This window comes from Rhincodon typus, chromosome 24, assembly GCF_021869965.1.
Source record: "Rhincodon typus isolate 14 chromosome 24, sRhiTyp1.1, whole genome shotgun sequence".
Taxonomy (NCBI): domain Eukaryota; kingdom Metazoa; phylum Chordata; class Chondrichthyes; order Orectolobiformes; family Rhincodontidae; genus Rhincodon; species Rhincodon typus.
This window is the reverse complement of record NC_063355.1, coordinates 29607188-29628525: the sequence shown is the minus strand read 5'-3', so window position 1 is coordinate 29628525 and position 21338 is coordinate 29607188. Positions and strand designations below refer to the sequence as shown.

Below are 21338 nucleotides of genomic sequence, written 5' to 3'. Positions count from 1 at the left end.
AACCCAAAATTGCAAATAAAAGCAAACTACTATGGGTGCTGGAAATCTTGATTTCATTTATTATTGTCACATTTACTGAGTTACAGTGAAAAGTACTGTTTTGCATGCTAACCAGACAAATCATACCTTACATAAGTATATCAGGGTAATATAACAAAATGCAGAATATAATGTTACAGCTACAGAGAAGGTGCAGAGAGTGATCAACTCTAATATATGAGAGGTCCGCTCATAAGTCTGATTACAGCGGGGAAGAAGCTGTTCTTAAATCTGCTGGTACGTGTTTTCACATATGTATATCTTCTGCCCAATGGAAGAGGGGAAAGACAGTATAACTGGGGTGGGGGGGGGGGTCTTTGATTATGTTGGGTGCTTTCCCGAGGCAGCGGGAAGTATAGACGGAGTCAATGGAAGGAAGGTTAGTTTTTATGATGGACCTGGCTGCATTTACAACTCTCTGCAGTTTCTTGCGATCTTGGAATAAGCAGTTGCCATACCAAGCTTTGATCTTGAAAGGATGTTTTCTATGATGCATCTATGAAAAATGATGAGTCATTATGGACATACTTTATTTTCTTAGCCTTCTGAGGAAGTAGAGGCATTTGTATGCTTTCTTGACTGTAGCATCGATACAGATGGACCAGAACAAATTGTTGGTGATATTTACTCTTTGGAACTTGAAGCTCTCGATCTCCTCCACCTCAGCGCCATTGATACAAATTAGGGTGTGTCTTTCACTCTGAAATAAAACAGAGAGGTTCAGGAGAGGTTCAGCAGATCTAGCAGCATCTGTCGAGAGAAAAACAGTCCATGTTTTGAATTTGATCAACCTACTTGACTGAACCTCCAGCATGTTAAAGCAGTTGTGAAAGATTCGAGCCCAAGCCCACAGTCTAAAAAAGCTTTGACTGTAGTGTTATGATCCCAGCTTATGTTATTAAAGTCAGATGCCAGACTCAAATCTGCTTGAGGGAATCATGTTTTGTTTTGTTTTTATTTAATAAATTTGTTTTATTTACTTCACTGAAACACAAGAATGCAATATTGCAGATTTGGCTTTAAAAATAAAATATGTTTGTTTTGTAAGAGAAAGGTAACAAAGAATAAACAGACTATATACATATAACATCATCATATTACAGTACTCAAACACCAGATAGAATTCACTTCTCTATCATATTCTCTATCTATAAGTTTGATTCAATTGTTTCTTTCAATTATCAGTTCTGAGAGTCTTATAGCCTCTTTCTTGATTAGTTGCTCAACTGAGCTTAGACTTTTTCAGCTTCAAGTAACCTTTTCTGCATTCTAACTAAACAATTTTGGTCTGGAGCTTTAAAACGAAAATCCCGATGCTGAGGTAACCTATTTCCTAACTGTTCTGCACCAGGTCCTTTCTCGAGGAGAAACTGTCTCATACACCTAACTTCAATCAGGACTGCTGTGAACTGACCAACAAAAGCTTTTGAAGCTTTGGGTTTAACTGCTAAGCCAAAAGAAAAAGTCCTGATCCTTCCAAACAGAAAGCAAACTAATGCTTCATAATGTTTCTTCTGTAAACCTATTCCAATTAAAACAAATTTTCTTATCACCCAGTGACTTCCCCTCTTTCGTACTGGTTTAAAAAATTCTTCAGAAATACTGACAGCAGTCATTAAATCCTGCTCACATACACAGATCCACATCCCACCAGTTCAAATTTCAAAACTCTAATATAAATGATATGAAAATAAATATAAATCACAGGCCTTACAATACAATAGGACCGTGATGCTTGAGGCTCTGTTGTAATTGATCCTAAGAATTACCATATACTCAGGGCAGTCTGTCAGACAGAGATACATGACTACATAGGCTGGACAGTGGATTCCTTCACAGTTGCCAGTAAACCATGCAGGATTTGGTATGCAATGTCAGAAAGGAATATTCGTGCTTAGAAAGCGTCCTTCATTTAAATGAAGGTATTTTGAGGCTCAAATCTCTTTCCTTTACAGCTGAGGAAGAACATGCTCATCCTCCAACTATCAGGTTCGTACTCCCTTGTGCTCTGCTTGGCCAAATACACTCTCCACAAATTGATTTCCTGTTCTTCATGGTGTAGGATATATGTGTGTGTGTTTGTATTGGAAGGAGTGAATGATACAGAGTCCTTGTGTGCCAGTGTGGCCTATGACTAATTTTTGTGCTTGGCTGCAAAAAGGAAAAGTAGGACAGATCCTAGAATGCTGTCTACATAGCAACCTTTCAAACAGAGCCTTCTTGGCAGTCGGCCACATTGTGTCTGAGTGTGACCAGAGAAAGGATAATAAGGATGGTACCCAGCCTGAGCTTTGGCAAAGCTTCGCGTTCATACCTGCAGAACCCTCTCTATCATTTCAGATTTTAAGTGTTGAGTGTAGCCCATGTAAACTGAAATGAAGAACCATCTTTCTGTTTAGGTCGTCTTCTACTGCTTGTCCATCACCTTTTCTTTGTAATTCAACAGTAGTGTTGAGAAATTGGAAGCTTGAAAAAGCAGATAGTGAAGCATAAACAATCATCTTGCACTTCGGCGTGTGTTTAAACAAATGAACATGAACCATTTGGTTAGTCTGCAGCTTGTGTGTAACTGTTCCAAGTGATGCAAAAAGAGTTCTGGTTTGAAATGACAGTAACACTGAGTGTCCCTCACTGCAGTACTGGAATGCACATGAAGCTTAGAAAGAACAAGTTTGTGAAGATTTAGGATGTGGTTTGGTTGTATCTGGCCAAATGCGAGAAAACTTGATATCTTTTGAATTTAGCAAAATGTTGCAAGGCACAGCATTTACTTATTCACTATCTCTTGCTCATGGCTGTTAGGCTGGTCCTATGATAAAGTTACCCTGTGGTTCCACACAGAGTAACTATCCTTGACTGCCTTTCCTGCAGAAATATCTCTGAGAGTAACAACAGAAAGTGGAAGTGCTTTGCTCTGATTGGCTGAAATTTCTAGTGATCTGTGTAGCAATGGAAGGCAGTAGCCCCTGAAATAGCCATCACAGCCTCCAAATGTCACCATTATAGAACAGTACAGGCCCTTCGGCCCACGATGTTGTGCCGAACTTTTACCCTAATCCTAAGGTCTATTAACCTCCACTCCTACCTTATACTATCATCCATATGCCTATCTAATGGCCGCTTAAATGCCCCTAATGAGGCCGACTCCACTAACCTCTCCGGCAATGCATTCCACACCCCTACCACTCTCTGAGTAAAGAACCTACCTCTGACGTCTCCCCTGTATCTACCTCCACTCACTTTAAAACTATGCCCCCTTGTAATAGCTACCTCCACCCTAGGAAAAAGTTTCTGGCTGTCTACTCTATCTATATCTCTGATCACTTTGTACACCTCTATCAAGTCACCTAAAGATTTTCAAGAACCCTACTATGTTCTAAACTGTAACAGTGAGCTCTTTCCAAAAGATCCAGTCACATTGAAAGGCTATCATGTTTCAGTCTTGGTATCAAAATTCCTCAGTTTTCTTTTCAACCACTTTGGGGCAAAATCTCATCCAGCCTGGTCTCGAGAGGTTTGATATGGGACCAGCACAGAAATCCAAAAGCTTGTTGTTGGGCTGATGGTCCAAAATGATCCTTATACTTATCCATTGGCAAGGATCCAGTTCCACTAGACATCTCAGGTTATCCTGTGAAGGAGGTCATCCCCTACACAATATGTTGGCCCTAAAGATGTGCCTACAAATAGTCTTAATCATTGCATTTTATCTTCTAAGAGCATTCCATCCTGAGGTCCCCTGGCTTTCTCCCTGCAGCAGATGTACCCACCTCTCTTGGAGGGGCTGGCACCAAGACAAAGCTGTGGAACGCCCATTGTGCCAGCGAAGTGCTGATTCCACTTCCTGTCCTTAACTGTTTGGTGCTTGCAGAAATGGCCTTCTAATCAACTGCCTTATGGTAAAATCAGGCAGGGGGTGAATGGCTACAATGACCAGGGTGGGATTTACTCTTGATTGTGACGTCAGGAGATTTACGAAGTTGGTAAAATTCTGGCCGTCTTTGCTTTGTCAACTTTCTCTCACCCTCCATTTTCATCATTCTATTTGCACTTTTGAGAAAATCCCTTTTGTGAAAATAGAAAATGAAAGAGGAATGCTTTGGGCAGATTTTCCATTCTTGACCACTTGGTGAGATCCAGCATCCATTTGCTACCATGAGTTCCAGCGAAGGATAAAAATGGCAGAAAGAAGTGAGCCCCGTATCAAAAGCAGGCATTGCTGGCAAAACTCAGCAGGTCTGGCAGCATCTATGGGAAGAAAGCAGAGTTAATGTTTTGAGTCCGGTGATTGTTCATCAGAGCCCTTAATCAAACCCAATATGGGGGAGAAAAAAACTATCATCAGCTAAAGAGTTAAATGCAAGAGGCTGAGGAAAAACATTTTTATTTTCTTTCTCCAAAGCTGAAACCGCCTTCTTTGAGTCAGTAGAGATAGGAGAACCCAGCAGACAGAGTCAGATTAGTTCAGGGGAAAAGGGTGGAAAGCAAGTCTGGCCCTTCCTCCCCCTCCCTAGGTCAGTGGCTGCAAATTGGTGAAGGCTTTTTTTTTCTCTCTGAGAGCAAAGGGAAAAATACTGAACTGCTTGCCAAAGAAAACAATGGGCCCTTCCAGTGCTGGCTGCATCCAGACAGTCTGGGCCTCAATCCAGCTTTCAAGCACCTCTCGAGCCCCTGAAAATGCAGGAATAAGCAGAGGCAGAGCCTGGGCTGAGAGCGATCTCGACAGAAGGCAGAGTAGGTGCAGCAAAGACTAATCAAACAGCCCAACATCAATGACATTTAGTAAAGGAAAACTAAGAAACCTTCCGTCTCAGTGAAAGACTTATTGGGTTCGCCTGAGGGCTGAGTTTCCTGAAGGCCCCAAAGAATGATTTTGAAATGTTAAGACTCAGAATCTCATAGGCAGTTTTTTTTTGCATAGCAATTTCTTTTGTTTGCTTTCTCCTTCTTGGATCCCTTAAAACATCTTAGTTATCAGTTTAATCTTTGTTCAGAGTAAGAAGTGCAGATTTTGTAATTTAAATAAATTAAACTGAATAAATTGTCCACACTATTTAATGAACAGGAGTTTAATTTCCTCTGTTAGTACACAGCTCAACATGCAAAGTTTATTTTTGTACTGTTTTGACATGATTGTTAACCCATTTCAAATAATGAGAATGTCTGAGATTAAAGGGAATGAATTGAGAATGAATCACATTTGTTTCCTTTTCTCCCTCACTCTTTTTCTTATGCACACTTTGGAGTTTTGTCTGATTATATCCAGGGAATAATAGAGCATTTATGATAGAGTAAACTGTACATGATCTGGTGAAGAAATACAATAACAGCTGAGTGTCCCTTTCTTTCTGGTCTTTCTATGTTCCTTCTATCTGACGTTGTGCAATTTGTATTGTCGTAGGCTGAGTACTTTTCTTAACTTCATCAATGTTAGTTAACATATTTGCAACAAATTCTCACTTCTCTCATGCTAGTTAATGTATGTGTGCACAAATAAAACTTACTCAAAATGGCACACAGCAAAACTTCAATTCCCATCTGAAGATTAATCATTATTTTGGACGTGAACTTTCACAAGGAGAAAGGGAAACTTAATAAAGTTTCTCCACTGCAGGGAGTTAATGGAGTGAAATTCACGACATGACAGTCCTGGATATCAGTTCTTTTGTTAAAATAAACCACAAATCTGTAAATGATATGAATACACAAAAAAATTTGAAGTAGCAGGGTATGCATTAGCCCTAACCGGCCTTGATCAGCTATTGCCTATTGTTGATATTCCAATGATTGAACCAACGTCATGTTGATTTTGACACTTGCCCTTATCGCTGCCAGTCCTGTGCTCAAATACTTCTTTATTTGAGTTTTTTCCCCTTCTTCCTGTTCCCAACAGAAGTTCACTGGGGTCAACTGCCATCAAGTAAAGCTTAAAGCGGGTTTTGAAATGATCCTCCTGGTATTTAACACAGATATCCACTGGAGAAATGAACAAAATCTCTGAAGCGATTTCAGCATTGTAACAAAAAATCATAACTCCCTTTGGCTGAGAGTCATTTTCCCCAATTCACTGCTTTGTGGCAAAAGTAAATTTCTCCTAATTCTTGTAAAGATTGTTCAACATTCCCTCTCAGCTCTGATCACAATTTGTGAAAGTTAACCCACGTATATCTCCATTATCCAACTTCCATAGCATTCAAAACACTAAGGTCAAGCCTTCAAATAAACAAAAGTAAGGAGAATTGCACAGGGCAGTTTTGGCTGAAGATTTGGTGGGGAATCAGTTGGACTTCCTGCACCAGAGAAACATGTGTTCTCTTACCTCTTGAAAACTTTAAACATGACTGGTTTGTACTGATAGTGGATAGGAAAATTTTCCAACTAAATGCTCCCAACTTATCTTGGAAGCCGTCCTTCGCTGATCATTTGACCCCATAATTCCTCTCACATTTTGAACACCATGTCACTGCTCCCTCATGTTGTATGATGTATTTGAGATGAACCTTGAATCTTGGGCTACGGATGCAAGCATTGGACAGGGACTTACCCATTTTCATGATTGGGCCACATTTTAATATACAAGCCAAGCTGCTAATTATCTAAATTTAAATTACTGTTTAAGCAGAACTTTGGAACTGGTCTTTCAAAATTTGTGGAGAAAATAACTGCAGCCAGGATACCTGAGTTTACAGAATTTGTCATGGATAGAATCATAGTCATAGAGGTTTACAGCACAGAGAAAGGCCCTTCGGCCAATCAAGTCTGTGCCAGTTGGAAACAACCACCTAACTATACTTATTTCATTTTCCAGCACTTGACACATAGTCTTGTGTGCCTTGGCATCGCAATTATACAGCTAAATACTTCTTAAATACTGTGAGGATTTCTACACCCTTACAGGCTGTGAATTCCACATCCCCACCACCCTCTGGGTGAAAAAAACTTTCCTACATCTATGCCTCCAGTCATTGATCCCTCCACCATGGGGGGGAATGTTTCTTCCTGTCTGTCCTGTTTATGTCCCTTATAAATTTATACATCTCAATCATATGCCCCATCAGTCTCCTTTGCTCCAAGAAAAGCAACTCCAGTCTGTCCAATCTCTCTTCATAATTGAAACTCTCCAGACTACGCAACATCCTGGTAAATATCCTTTGCACCCTCTCTGATGCAATCATATCCCTCCTATAATGCAGATTCCAGAATGAGAGACCACACTCTAGCTGTGGCTTAGCCAACATTTTATACAGTTCCAGCATCACACTCCTGCTCTTAAACTCTGTGCCTTGTCTAATAAAGGCAAGCATCCCAAATGCCTTCTTTTTAACTACTTTATCTACCTGTCTCACTACCTCAAGGGACCAGTCTATATTCCCAACAAGTGATCTCTGATCCCTGGTGCTTCCCGGGGTCCTACCACTCATGGTATATTCCCTTGCCCAGTCTGTGCTGCTTAAATGCATCACCTCACATATTCTATTGAATTTCATCTGCCACTGATCTGTCCACCTGACCAGCCCATCTATTACTTTGTGTAATCTAAGGCTATCCTCCAACTCTTTACCAGCCTACCAATTTTTGTATCATCTGCAAACCCTCCTACAATGAAATCTAAATCATTTATATTTACCACAAAGAGCAAGGGCCCCAACACTAATCCTTACAGGGCCCCACTGGACACAGGGTTCTGGTCACACAATGACCTCTCAACCATTACCCTCTGCTTCCTGCCATTCAGCCAGTTCTGCATCCAATTTGCCAAATTTCCCTGAATCCCATGGGCTCTTACTTTTGCTGTCCATTTCCCATGCAGGACCGTGTCAAAAGTCTTGTTGAAGTCCAAGTAGACTATGCCAAATGGATTGCCTTCATCTAAACATCTAGTTACCTCTTTGAAAAATTAAATCAAATTGGATGGATGTGAAGTCCTCTTAACAAAACCATGCTGACTATTCTTGATTAATTTCTGCCTTTCAAGTGTAGCTTAATTCTCAGCTTAATTCTGTAGCTTAATTCCCTCAGAATAGCTTCCAACAAGTTTCCTACCACTGATGTTAGACAATGTTCTCATGGAGCAGGTCAGTAGTGAGAAATAGGTCATTTTCTTGAGTGACATATTCTGGCTTCCTAGACAAAGAGGACAGAAGCAATGAGAGAAATGTCAATGCCCCAAGAACTGTTCTCTTCACCTGGCAGAAAAAGTTGAATGATCTCAACAGAACTATTAAGGTAAATGTCTCCCAGTCAGTATATCTTTAACAGACACGCTTATGATATCACATTGTGTTATAGCATGCGTCCCGAAGGTACTCCAACCTGCCAGGAATCATTTAAAGGATGACACACTACTGGAAGCATACTGATCAATTCTAACCTTGTACTTTAATGATAACCCAGACACTGATGTACCTATAGATGTAAAGTCTGTATATAATTAGTAGTTATAATAAATATCTGTTGGATTCTTCAATACTTTGATATCCATGTCCAGTTTTTACTGTTATGGGAGACCAGAGGCAAAGTTGTATCAAAGACTCCCTATATATTTCCTTTAATATAACTGATCCTTTCTTCTATCTGATCTTGTGTCCTTGCTAGTCCCAAGACACTTCACCATTCAGTTACACAGTCAGAACCTACCATTACCCTCACAGGGACTCTGCCCTCCTTCCTATACTGACTGTTTTTCTCCCTCAGGCTGCACAATACATGAAGCTAACTCACCATACCTGGAGGCCTTCAACAGGGCACACACAAACGGCCATTCCCACTCTGCTTTTTGGAAAGGATGGCAAACAACAGCAGGGAGATGTCTCAATCAGGAGGAAGGCTGACATCAATGCAAGTGCTGAAACCAGGAGAGAAAACCACCAATATAATTAGTAACAGAGGGAGAATGCACAGAACTGTAGTAGGTGAGGCTGGAAGACTTGCATAACCAGGTTGGCTGCCCATCTTTCCCTTCTCCTTCTGCTGTAATGAACTCTCTTTTGATACACAATCTGCCTGCCTATCTAAGGAGATCATTGCATTGCCATGCATCAGCTACTGCTGAGCCTTGCTATTATATGGCAACATGTGTTGTTCTTCTTTGGGTTCATCAGATATTCTGAATGAGGGCACAACTAATACTGAAGAGGAGAGCCTTGTATTACTTGTATTCATCCTTGTAAAACAGTTTAAAAATTGACTCTCCATCTACAGTGAAATAAGGTGTAAGAGATTTCTGCAATGGATGAATCAGTGAACACAAAGGAGCAGGAAAACATGAGTGAGCAGGAGTAACTGCAGGAGGAAATATGGCTTGCCAATAGATCAGGTCAGTCTTAGCAATGAATATGCTCAGGGTGCAGCCTCTAAACCAACAATTCTTTCGTGGGATGTGGGAAAGCAGCTGCAACATTTGTTGCCCATCCCTAATTGTCCTGGAACTGAGTGGTTTGTTCAGCCATTTCTGAGAGCTGTTAAGAGTCAGCCACATTTATTGTGGATTTGGAGTCGTAAGTAGACCAGACCAGGTAATGATGGTAGATTTCCTTCCCTAAAGAACAGGAATGAACCTGATTTTTTTTTACAACAATTGATGATAGTTTTCATGGTCACCATGGCCGAGACTACCTTTTATTAACTGAACTGAAATTCCACCAGCAGGAATGCTACTTCCAGAGCATGTTGGAAGGTGTGGAGGAGTTCACAATTAGTTTGTGTGGATTTTAGTGCAAGACGTTAATATTTCACAGTCAGCCATGAAATATATGAACACATCATGGGAAGTTGCAGTTGTGACCTTTTTGCAGAGGACTAAGGCAGCAGCAATATCACCTTTCAGGAAGATCATACTAGTACCTTGCAAGCTCCTTGCTCCATTATCTTCTCTGCTTTTACCAATCAGGGAGAGAAATTGAATGGATACCACCTACAGTCTGCTGTATCACAGGCCCATGAGCTTAGTAATTGCACAAAGGGAATAAATTAATTGCCTTCTGGCAGTATGAATGCTTCCTGTATGATCTTTCAATTAATGCTCACCCAGTTGACAGTAAGTGGATCAAAGATTGGGAAGAACATAGAACATAGAACATAGAACATTACAGCGCAGTACAGGCCCTTTGGCCCTCGATGTTGCGCCGACCTGTGAAACCAATCTGAAGCCCATCTAACCTAAGCTATTCCATTATCATCCATATGTTTATCCAATGACCATTTAAATGCCCTTAAAGTGGGCGAGTCTAATATTTTTGCAGGCAGGGCATTCCACGCCCTTACTACTCTCTGAATAAAGAACCTACCTCTGACATCTGTCCTATATCTATCACCCCTCAATTTAAAGCTATGTCCCCTCGTGCTAGCCATCACCATCCGAGGAAAAAGGCTCCCACTGTCCACCCTATCTAATCCTCTGATCATCTTGTATGTCTCTATCAAGTCACCTCTTAACCTTCTTCTCGCTAACGAAAACAGCCTCAAGACCCTCAGCCTTTCCTCATAAGACCTTCCCTCCATACCAGGCAACATCCTGGTAAATCTCCTCTGCACCCTTTCCAATGCTTCCACATCCTTCCTATAATGCGGTGACCAGAACTGTACGCAATACTCCAAGTGCGGCCGCACCAGAGTTTTGTACAGCTGCAACATGACCTCATGGCTCCGAAACTCAATCCCTCTACCAATAAAACCTAGCATACTGTACGCCTTCTTAACAATGCTATCAACCTGGGTGGTAACTTTCAGTGATCTATGCACATGGACACCGAGATCTTTTTGCTCATCCACACTACCAAGAATCTTACCATTAGCCCAGTACTCTGTTTTCCTGTTACTCCTTCCAAAGTGAATCACCTCACACTTTTCCGCATTAAACTCCATTTGCCACCTCTCAGCCCAGCTCTGCAGCTTATCTATGTCCCTCTGTAACCTGCAACATCCTTCCGCACTATCCACAAATTCACCAACTTTGGTGTCATCCGCAAATTTACTAACCCATCCTTCTACGCCCTCATCCAGGTCATTTATAAAAATGACAAACAGCAGTGGCCCCAAAACAGATCCTTGAGGTACACCACTAGTAACTGAACTCCAGGATGAACATTTCCCATCAATCACCACCCTCTGTCTTCTTACAGCTAGCCAATTTCTGATCCAAACCGCTAAATCACCCTCAATCCCATGCCTCCGTATTTTCTGCAATAGCCTACCATGGGGAACCTTATCAAACGCTTTACTGAAATCCAAATACACCACATCAACCGCTTTACCCTCATCCACCTGTTTGGTCACCTTCTCGAAGAACTCAATAAGGTTTGTGAGGCACGACCTACCCTTCACAAAACCGTGTTGACTATCCCTATGTTGGACTTATGCTGGATGAAAGCATTACGCCAGCTAACAAACAAAATCTGTGCAACTACTTTTCAAATCTTGGAGCTATTGATGCTTAATTTCTGCTTTAAAGGGGGCATCAACGTATCTTCGTAGAACTTCTATGTTAGGACTGGGACTGCTGGTGGCTCTTAGTTGGCATTTCCCAATTCCTGCTGGCACCATTTCATGCCCCAACCCTGCTTGGACTCAGGCTAATGTACCATCTGCCAAATTTTAGTCCATTCATTTAAGCTATCTATATCCCTTTGTAGGACCTTAGCCCAGTGACTTCTCCCTTACATCTTCAAACTCAGTGACTGCCACTGCTCAAGACTCAGTGACTCCTCTGTTCCTGATAATTTGATGCTCTCATTACCTCACAAGTATTGCAATGAAAAAGCATTCCAAAAACAGAGCAGAAACTCATGGAAAAAAATTGAAACATTTCAAAATGAATTAGTGTTGCTAACAGCATTTTGACTTTTGGCAAGCACTCCTCTGGAGGTGCCCCTTCTCCGAGAGAAATTCACTTGATTAATGTGTATCGGCCTCTTGGTGCTCCAGAGGTATGACCTAAGCTGCGCAGTTTCATTGCCACAGTCTCGTGCAACTTACAGTCATGAAATATTCCCAAATTTTAACTGGTGGCTCAGTAAGGGGAAGTGTTTATTCAAAACACTTCTACTTTTGTTGGGAGGAGTCTTTTTTAAACTATAGTGGACAGCTTATTTTATTTACTGTTGGTGTAAAAGAGCTAATTGTGAATTGGAAGCCAGTCCTTTATTCCTTCCTGAGATTTATTTTTCTCACTTCAATTGGAATAAAAATTGTGTGAGATATAAAACATGACCAGCTTTTAGTCACCAGTCAAAATCTATCCCCAGCCATGTCCCAGTTGGTGACCTGGTTTGGATCTTTGCTTTAATAACCATCTGAACTTGGTTATCAGTAACGGTGCAAAATTGCTCGGGGTCAGAAGGAAGTCACTACGTGGAGCATCTTAAATTTCTACAGAACATGCACCCCATCAGATGGCAGCCATCCCTTTGGATCCCATCTCAATTCACCCCATAAAATATGGCACATTGTGCTTACACAGTGCAGCATTCATGCCAGCTGTGCAGATGTCCTTGGTTTCAAAGATCTTCTTGAAATTGAAGTGTGGATACTATCTGGAGATTACAGCCTGCACATTCCAAGAGAATGAGATCAGCTCTCAGATTGCAATGGTGTGAAATCTGCAGAACTGTAAAAATCAGCTTCTCAAGTGATGGAGCTCTAAATCGCCCAGGAGCTGTGTAGGAAACTGAGTTAACTTATGGCATTGTAATGCTCTGTAGTGTAAACATAGAGTGAGGCTGCCTGTCTCATGGGACAGTTATGGAATGCTGAACACTGAAAGTCCTAATGGTTTGCATGTGTCTCAATTGCTGTTGTAAACTTGCCCTGGCTGAAGATTTTTTTCTCTCTTATTGTGATTCAGGTTTCCTTGTAGCTTTTTGGAGTTAAGGTAAAGACAGACCTTGAAATTTCTTTGCAAACCACAGCCTCCATGTGAATTGTTCTTGTTTAGGGAAAAAAGTGTTAAGGCTGATTGGAAGAAGATGGTCTGGATCAACACTAGATTGAATGAGGATTTTTTTTAAAAGAGTACATATCCTTACCAGGCGAAGGATATATTTTATGAAGAGGCCAAGATTAAGATGACTACTACATCTTAAGTTGGTGCTACATGTGGCAGGTTCATGCTCTGAACAGATGCTTACCGGAAGCTGGACTACATTAGAATGTTATCACTGAAATGTCTTTAGGGAAATCTTTCATTTACACTGGAGGATTTAAACCGCGTCTTATAGATGCAACTACAATCTATAAATGTGATATAAAATTGTATTATAGCCTGACACAGCAGCGTGTTGCTAAAGCAGTACTTCTAGAGACATCACTCATTAGATGAGATGCCAATCAAAAGTCTAATTTGCATGTTTCTGTGGCATAGGTGGATCCCAGAAGCTGCCCACTAATTGGGATACAGTAAGTAATAGAGATTTTGCTGTTTGGCTTTACCTAACTAGTCAATGGTTTATTTAAATGAAAATGCACAAAGCTAACCAAGTGGCTCAAGGGTTTCAATTTAACTCCATCAACACATCCAGGCTCTTGTTGAGGAGCCTCATCTGTCAGGAGTACATTTTATTTCTTAAGGGGTTTGTCAGGGTAAATGCTGAGAGAATGTTTCCCCTAATGGCAGAGTCTAGGATCAGAGAGTATAGAATCAGAATAAAGGGGCACCAATTAAAAACTGAGAGGAGGAGGAATTTCTTCTCTCAGAAGGTTGTGAGTCTTTGCAACTGTGGGAGAGCAGTGAGTTGCAGGATCCTTGTGTACATTACATCTGAAATAGATTCTTGATCTGTATGGGAATCAAGGGTTATGGAGAAAAGGCGGGAAAATGAAAGAGGAATGTCAGATCAGCCAGGATCCTATTGAATGGTGGAGCAGGCTTGATGAGGTAAATGGATTACCCCTGTTCCTATTTTGTGTAGTCTGATGCTGATGATAGAGAAAGAAAGTAGTAGGCATTGTGGACTTGAACAAGGAACGCTGAAGAATTCCTCAAGATGGATCCCCTTTCACAATGAGGTCAATGGTAATCTGTCTGAAGCTTGCAACATGGTGGGGCACCTGGCAATGCTCCACCTCAGAAATATGCATGGCTGCTTGATAGTCCAATTGCAGGGATACTCGGGGATAGGGGATATGCTTTTGGCAGTGCTATTTCTGGGGATGCTGTGTACACAATCTTCACCCTGACAGCCTTGCATTGGTCTGAACTTCAGCAGGATGCTGCACCCAGTGTGGACAAACAGCATCCAGAGAAAACGCTTTGACTTTGCCCTCAATACAGCCTTGTGGATGATCGACGATACACTAATAAAGAAGTCTCTCAATTCTGTTAAATATTCCACCTCCTAACATGAAAAAAACACTGATAGAGTTTGACTGCATTGAAGCCAAACTAGAACTTCTAATCTATGAGGAGGATGGATTATATGTAACTCATATGTAAGTCTAGTCATGCAAACCTTTCTTGAGCTCTGTGAGTGCTCTGAGTAATGCAGGCTAAATGACACAGCCAAGCTCTTGGCTGGCTCCAAAACCACCAACAAAGATCTGATGAGTGATCCAACATTAAAGTCTTCCTTAAAGACAATGATTTCAACCTTTCAGGATCTGCATTCTGCATGCAAGGCTATCACACCTTTCCACAATCAGAATTACAAGGAGAGCTGACCATGTGACCATGGTCACTGAGATCAGGCTGTTCACCTCAATCTAATAGACATGGGCCCGAGCTATGCCTGCCTCTTTGTAGGATTCGTGGAACAGTCCCTACTCCACAATTACACCGGCACCATCCCTCATCTCTTACTCTGCCATACTGATGACTGCTTCGGTGCTGCCTCATGCTCCTGCGAGGAGCTTGAGCAGCTCATCAACTTTGCCAATATTTTCCACCCTGCCCTCAAATTCACCTGGACCATTTCTGACACCTCCCACCTCTTTCTGGATCTTTCCGTTTCCGTCTCCATCTCCACAAATCGACACACCACTGACATCCGTTTCAAACCCACTGTCTCCCACAAACTACCTTGACTACACCTCCTCTTACCCACTCTCCTGCAAAAATTCTATCCCGTACTCACAATTCCTCCACCTTCACCACATTTGCTCCCATGAGTGAGGCAATCCACTCCAGGACGAAGCGATCCACTCCAGGACATCCCAGATATCCTCCTACTTTAGGGACTGAAATTTCCCCTCCTCTGTAATTAAGGATGCCCTCAACTGCATCTCCTCCATTTCCCACACTTCTGCCCTCAAATCCCCTCCCCCCCAACAACAATAAGGATGGAACCTTGGGAGCTTACAGCCCAATGGCCTTAATATTGACTTCACCTGCTTCAAAATTCCTCCACCACCAGCCTTATCCCATGTCCAGCCCTCCCCCTCCTCCTCACCTCCCTGACCTGACCTAACCTGTCCATCTCCCTACTCACCTATCCACTCCACCCTTCCCATGGACCAATCTTGATAACCCCCTCCCTGCATCCACCTATCACCATTGCACCTACCCTTCGCCCAGCCCCATCCTCCCTCCCTCTACTTACAGCTGGGCTCCCCTCCAACTCCCCAGTCCTGAAGAAGGGTTTCGGCCTGAAATGTTGACTTTCCTGCTCCTGGGATGTTGTCTATCCTGCTGTACTTTTCCAGCTTCAGCTTGAGTCTGGCTTCCAGCATCTGCAGTCCTTACTGTCTCCAAGTTAAAGAAATAAACATTTGAGTTTATGTCAAAAGTTTCAGTAGATATGTGTGTATGAATTTTTTTATGCTCTACCCTCTTGGCCTTTTGTTTATTCAGCATTGTGAGGAATAGGGAAACTCAGACAGGGACAGGAAGGAAATCTAAAAATTACAGTTAAATTTCACTCCAACTCATTGAATACATGCAGTCCCTGATGTGGCACTGAACTACTAAAACTATGAAGGTTCCAGGGTTCAAACCTCACGTGTGTGTTGAGTTAACTGATTTCAGCTGGGATATGACAGGAGCATTGCAATTGGGCTCATTGTCCCTGAGCTGGGGAAATGGGAAATCAGTCAGGATTTCTTGCAGCTAAAAGGAATGAAGTCCACAACAATTACACATTCAATTTAATGGCAATGATGGATTCTGAAGACATGCATTCTGCCCTCTAGGAAAAGGTGATCCAAGGGTGCATGGGAGGGGAAACAATAGTATAATTCCAAAAGCAAATTACTGCATGTGTTGAAAATGTGAATTCAAACAGAACATGCTGGAGACTCTCAACTGGTCTGGCAGTATCTAAGGTGAGAGAAACAGAGAGAATGCACCGGATTTTCAGTTTTGGGATCCTGCTTTCAAAATGATTTATGAATAGTGAGCAAAGATGGCATTATAGCTACAGACACAATGCAATTTTGAAAGGCCAATCATGATTCATGGCTTGCCTTTCAATGGCTGGTAGGACTCTGAAAACTGCAGGGTCTATAAGGGAGCCTGAAGAATTGAAGGAGCTGTAGCCCACTGATACAGGTGTGAGAGACACAGAGAAGGTGCTTCAAGATGGAAGCAGTCTTTCAGCACCTCTCACAGATATTTTCATAGACAGTTATGGCACAGCTTTTGGAGCAGGTGGGACTCCTGCTTCAGAGGCAGGGATACTTCCACTGCACCTCAAAAGCTGTCACTCAACACTTTTCATAAATTAGAAGATATAAATGGCTGCAGCTGTTAGACTGCCACCATCAAGGGAAAATACCCCCATAGGGTAGCCTATGACTGCAGCTCTGACTACACATGTGGCCAGGTAGGTATAGCTTCTATGGGGAGACCAGGTCAGGGTGGGGTGGGGGGGAGGAGATGGTAGCGGGCGGCTATTCGAGGGGCCATGGGAACCTCAGTTTGACTTGGGATTGCTGCACCCATCCTAAGTCAGCGAACTGGAGACTGCCTTTAGACATTTGGCTCACACCCATGTGATAGACTGAGCATGCCCAGTTGGTCACTGATCGTTGGGCTTAACTAGCCTTTTAATGATCTTAACTGCTGCTTGCAAGGAGGTAGCTATCAGCCTACCCATACTTCCCACTTCAAAATGGCTCAGGGGTGGAATGCTGCTGATCACACAAGAATTTCTGGTACAGCTGACTCCATTCCATTTGGGTTTCCTAAATCCAGTGCAATTTTTCAGGTAGATGACCTGTTGTCAGAACTGGCACAAATTAGAGACATAACTGGTTTTAAGCAAAGGTAGAGACGTCCAAAAGAATCTGGGGTAGATGAGGTAAAGCCAAGTCTTTGGTAGGGTGCAAGGCAGGTGAGATTAACAGACAACAGAATTGATGGTGAAAGGTAAAACAGAATGATCCGGGGACAAGACAAGTAGCAAAAGATGGACTTGGAGGTGAAATAAATGGAAAAATACAAGATTATCACCAGCTGTTCAAAAAAGCACATATGGTCAAAATAAACGCACAAAAAAAAGGTTGGATAGAAGTTATATTGTGAAATTGTTGAATGCTTAGTCTGGAACACTGCAACATCAAATGGTGAGATGCTGGTCCTTGAGTTTACCTTAAGCTTCATCATAGCAATATTGAAAGATGCCAGACTAGGAATCTAGAATTAAAAAAGCAGAAGACTGGAAACTCAGAGTCACCTTGACATGGATGTGTTCCACACAACAATCACCCTGTTTTCATTTGCAATAAGCTTTTAGGAAGGTTAATGGTGTGTCGGCCTTCATTGCAAGAAGTTTTGAGTGCAGGAGCAAGGAAGTCTTACTGCAGCCTTGGTGAGGCCACATTGAGATTATTGTGTGCAGTTTTGGTCTGCTTACTTAAGAAAAGATAAACTTTAGATAAGGGAGTGAAGTGAAGGTTTACCAAATTGATTCCTGGGATTGCAGGTTTGCTGAGAGAAAGTTGGTTGAGAAAGCTAGGACAGTCCATGGGGCTTATGGTGAATATTTGATGATAGTGTACTCCCAGAGACAGAGAAGGTGAAGAAGGAAAAGTGTGAGTTGAAAATTGATCATTTGGAGGTAAGGAGTTGAAAGCAAGTTTGATGAATGTTTCTAGTTCTGTTCAAGAACAGGAAATGGCATTGATACAGTTATCTAGATACCGGAAGAAGAGAAAGTGAGGCAGCTGAGTAGAACTGGAACAAAGATACCTCACAAAAATGCCAGCATTACCTATGACTTGAATAGGTTCTTATAGCAACCACTTTATGTGGAGGAGCTGTGTGGAATTTAGGGTGAAGTTTTTTAATGTCAACAAGCAGGTGACGTTAGGGCCAGGTAACTGGCAAGTGGTAAAGTGGTGGAGGGAATTGGAAGAGATGCAGGCCTAGGGTGGAGGGGGGAATGGGGGTGAAGAATGGACAGGGGGAAGAAATTGAGTAGGAAGAGATCAGTTCTGTGGAGCAGGCACATGTGGAAACAATAGGTCTACCGGTGCAATCCTTTTTGCAGAACTTCAGAAGGGAGTGGAAGGGGACTGTTCGGGTTTGGTACAAATGCTACATGCATTCAGATAAAGAGCTTTAAACTTTAACATTTTCATCATTATTATCTATTCTGGTTCTAACTTCTGCTGCACTTTCTATTTACATTTTCTGCCACTTCCTGTCACATTGATGATAACTTCTTCATTGCCCTGCATTTTTGGTCTCTCATTTTTTTTTTGATTTTTATGTTTAAACTTTTCTGGAATTGAATGCTCCCAACCCTTGTTAATCACTATGAGGTTAAGACCATGGATGGAAGCTCTCTGGAGGAGTTGAGGCCAGCAAAAGTCTTACAAATAATAGCTTGCTGTTCAATGGTTGCCTTATGACCCAAGGAGATGTGGGTGTCGGTGTTGGAGAATTAGATTCCACCTTTTCTTAGGTCATATTAGTTTACCAAGCAACAACTGTGGCCTTGTCAACAGGTTCACTGGCAATGTTAGGGATGGACCTGAGAGAGTGGAGTGCAGTGTGTTCAATGGAAATTAGAATGAATGAGGGGAACAGAGAAATTGAGGTGACCAACATTGCACTGTAAATTTTCAATAAACATAGAATAATTTGGCTTTTATGTTCATTATGGTTTAAATTATGCACCAAATTTGAGATCACTATCTGAAGGAATGAATAGACTCCAGTTTCTTTGAATGAAGGCCACAGATTTTGCCCTTGGTTCATCTCAAGCCGATTGTAGCTGTTATTTTTAGTGCACCAAGACCACAAGTAAATAAAAAAATGAAAGATGGGAGTCGAGTAGTTCATTACCAGGAGAGGTTCTGTGTTCCCAGCACTGCAAAACAAGGCAGATAGTTGTTAGAGGAGAATATTGATCCTGCCCCATGTGATTGATTGATAAGAGGCAGGTTTATAGAGTGCTGTGAGCTGATAACATTTTGCAGGGTCGAAGGTACCATTCCAGTTACTGTAATAGCACAGCGCACTTGCAGGCTTTTATATATGACCCTTTTTATGGAGTGTTTTTTACTGCCTCTGGCAACTCAGAGCATGAGTCTCTAATATTAAGGTTTTCAGCTATTAGTGGTGAGGCTGATATAAAGCTGCAGGAGCAGCAAGTCCCGTGGCGTTTAATATACCTCCATCAGAGTGTCTGTTAGTTATAATCAAAGGTTACGACAAGCAGGTACACTGCAGATCACATGAAGTAGTTATGTAATTTATCCTGATAAATATTTGGAGTGGAGCAGAATTGGCAACCAGGTTGGTGACCCTTCTGGTTTAAAACTGGTTAATCCGTTCCCAGGACTATCTGGGAGAATTTGTAGATTTAAGAAAAGGACACAATTGCCTTTCATTTTCATATGTGCACTTGTTTATGTGTTTGGAATAAAATCGTGCCTGTGCTACTTTAATGCACAAACTTGAAACAGAGGAAATGAATCCAGAAATAATTGTAATTCTTGGCCTTCTACGGGATCCATCACTTATCAAGGTTAGTAAGGTTATTGATAAATTTTCATTAGTAGGAAAGCAAACAAATGGTCCCACTCCCCGCTCTGCATCTGTCTTGCCCTTTCTCAGATTTTGGACTTGGCAAAGCTGTTTGGTAAGCTGATTTTCAAATTGCTGAATTGGAGCTTTTTTTGGACTCAGTACTTTATTTTCCTTCTCTTCCATGTCAAACTGATGTTTCTAGAATAAATCTCAGCCCTGACTTTGTGAGATTCTGCTGGCACACAACCTCTCCGTATTGGTGAATGTGGGTGAGGAAATCAAGACGAACAGACGCATGGTCCCTGTTTGCTTTGGACCATATTTTATGATGAATAAACTGGATGTTGCAAGTGGGCTGTCATGGCCTCCAGCACGAAGACAAACAGTGAACTTGTCAAAAAGGTAGCTTTTCAGAAGTGGCTTAAAGGGGAAAAGTGAGGTAAAGAGAAGGAATTTCAGAGTTTGGTGACTAAGCAACGAAAGATATGGCCGCTAATGGTGGAACAATTACAATTGGGAATGCACATGAATCCAGGATTAGAGGAATGTATATATTTCAGAGTGTTAAGGAATTGGTGGAAGTAACGGAGATAGCTAAGGCCATAGAGGATTTGGATAACCATTTTATAATGAAGATGTTATTTGATCTCAAGCTAAGATCAGCAAGACCAGGGGTAATAGGGGAACAAGATTTGCTATAAGTAGGTTGGTTGGCTCTGTTGGCTGCATGTCCAGTTTGCAATGCAGAGTGACACCGACACAATGGGTTTGAACACCATAACTAGCTGATGTTAGTGAGAAAGACCTGTTTTCTTAACACTGTCCCTCTCCTGATGTGTGGTGATCCTCAGGTTGAACTCATGCACTCCAATGAAAGAGCAGCCTATGGTCCTGTGGGATTTTGGCATCTTTCATTTCGCACGAGTTAAGTCACAGGCAGCAGTGTAAAACTATAGCAAAAAAAAATCTTTTCAAGAACGGAGTTGGAATTTACCTCCTCTGATAGTTTCTGCAGAGTGCATGTTCTTTGCGTTCTTTGGATTTTATTCCCTATTCCTTTGCACAGTTGCAATTTTGCAGCTGCAATCCAAATCGCAAAATGATGACAATAAGAGGTCCTATGAGATTATCTTTACTATTCCTCATGAAAGTTGAATTAAACAGGATGAAATGTGGGCACCACTTGTTATTGCACTAGCATCTGCATTTAGGGACCCACACAGTTGTATTTGGGCATATCATTGGAGACCTACCTTAGGTTCACAAGGAGACAGACGCAGCACTGAGCCAATTGCAGTCAAATCCATATCTGCGACAAAAGATGCAAAATGAAAGACACGGCATAAAGGTATCAGCATGTTTCTAAGACAAAAATAAGGCTGCATATATATTT

General features: G+C 41.8%; 1 long non-coding RNA gene across 2 annotated transcripts in view; it reads right to left on the bottom strand.

The window, feature by feature from the left end:
- Nucleotides 1-325: 325 nt before the first annotated feature.
- LOC125485957 overlaps nucleotides 326-21338 on the bottom strand; it is a 63477-nt gene continuing 42464 nt past the window's right edge. Inside the window, exons 3-4 of one of the 2 annotated variants that reach the window (XR_007264681.1) lie at nucleotides 21199-21254; nucleotides 326-739 (exon numbers count right to left, since the gene is read on the bottom strand). This is a non-coding gene — a long non-coding RNA (uncharacterized LOC125485957). The remainder of the gene's footprint in view (nucleotides 740-21198; nucleotides 21255-21338) is intronic. The other variant, XR_007264680.1, reaches the window with a different exon arrangement.